Source organism: Dendroctonus ponderosae, unplaced genomic scaffold (genome assembly GCF_020466585.1).
Source record: "Dendroctonus ponderosae isolate FM_Combo_2020 unplaced genomic scaffold, Dpon_F_20191213v2 Dpon_F_20191213_8, whole genome shotgun sequence".
In the NCBI taxonomy this organism is placed as follows: domain Eukaryota; kingdom Metazoa; phylum Arthropoda; class Insecta; order Coleoptera; family Curculionidae; genus Dendroctonus; species Dendroctonus ponderosae.
In genome coordinates this window covers 12818275-12819882 of record NW_026019016.1, presented here as the reverse complement: position 1 = coordinate 12819882, position 1608 = coordinate 12818275, and the positions used below count along the sequence as shown (strand labels likewise).

The 1608-nt window shown below is 35.1% G+C and overlaps 1 long non-coding RNA gene across 1 annotated transcript in view; it reads left to right on the top strand.

Moving 5' to 3' along the window:
• Positions 1 to 850: 850 nt before the first annotated feature.
• LOC125505414 overlaps positions 851 to 1608 on the top strand; it is a 4087-nt gene continuing 3329 nt past the window's right edge. Inside the window, exon 1 of the long non-coding RNA XR_007282152.1 lies at positions 851 to 1187. This is a non-coding gene — a long non-coding RNA (uncharacterized LOC125505414). The remainder of the gene's footprint in view (positions 1188 to 1608) is intronic.

Below are 1608 nucleotides of genomic sequence, written 5' to 3'. Positions count from 1 at the left end.
CTTAGCAAATATTTAGTTTATTTTTTGGCTTAGTTAATGAACGCTTCTCCCTCGAAAATAATTATTTCATGCACTTTGACGAGTTAATTCTTGCTATCCAAGCAAAGATCTTAACAGACTTTTCAATGCTTCGATTTTATGAACCATATTTCCTGAAAATTCATGCAAATTTGGCCCCAACTGTAACACTGAAACTCATATTTTCAAGCGTTTCTTTCGTTTGCAGTTCAACCAAAATATTTTTCATCATTTAAGCCCCCTTGTTCAATCATGATTTTGGACGTGTGAAACATTTTCGCCGCCCTTAAACAACGTTGCTTAATACATACTTAACTATTAAACAAATTATCTGAACAATAAGTAATCAATAACATCAAATGCATACAAATTGAGCAAATTCCATCGTTAATATTCCCCATAAAGGCATTGTTGGTACACTTTTATTAGCCTCATTCGCTACACATTCACAAGATTGATTTTCCATTTTGTATGCATGGCGTAAGAATTAATCGCGTTTCCGATACAAAAAAGCTCTCGATATACTCGACCTTTCAGTCGTTCATTGGTGGATCAGTGGGTGTTTTAAAGGCTCAAGAGTGAATGCGATAAAAATCAACCAAATGACCCTAATCAAGACACTGAGTACATTGAATATTTTTAATTAGTTTCCTTTTATCCAATTTTTTCCTCCATTTATCTGCTCGAAATTTCTAGATTTTTTGCAAATTTATTTAATTTCACTTTTCTCGTTATTTTTATTTAAGTTACCATCACGCTTATGTTGACATCAATTTTTTCATCCGGTTTGACAACCTGAGGGTAACTTCAAGTCGCAAGTCTTGATAGCCTTGTCACTATTCATGTCACGTAATTTAAAGGGTTGGTGTGTGCGAGTCGTTCGGTCTAAACTTCAAAAACGGTCAGTTTTTTGCGTTTTATATAAGAAAATTGACGATTTTCCCATAGAAGAACGCTTCCGATGCCGTTGCTTCGTATTTTCGCTGTCGTACTGGTGATGTTTGCAGGAAAACCGCAATATTTTAATTGAGGACTTTCTGACGTTTATTGTTGTCAAAAAGACACTGTCGTCTAAACGCTTTATTTGAGTTTTTCTCAAAAAAGTATGCATTTTGAGTATTGGAAGCTTCCTAATTCCTTACTTGAAGACATAGATTGGCAGCCTAAGGGTAAGTTTTTCTGTTTCGCCTTTTACCGGTGAAATGACCATCATTTTCTCTAACAATCAAATGAGCATCACAGCCAGGCAAATTATGGGGAGAAATTGAGGTAAATGTGCATTCAATTTGCGATGTTATTCTTCAAGGAGGCCTCCAGATTGCCTCAAAATGCTCCCTTTTTCATTATATGTACGTGAATTCAATTCAAAAACCGCAACCGTTGCAGTGGCAATTTTCTTTGACTTTTTTGGTTTTCGAAGTTGTGCCCAGCCGTCAAGCACCACAGTGATTTAAACGAGGAAAAACCATCTAAAGTTGTCGATTTTTTGCAACAAAAATGCATTAGAATTTAGAAGAAACCTTCTAAAGTTTATATTTCATTATCGGCATTGTATATACTTTCCTGACTGTGTTTCAATTCCAAATCAAA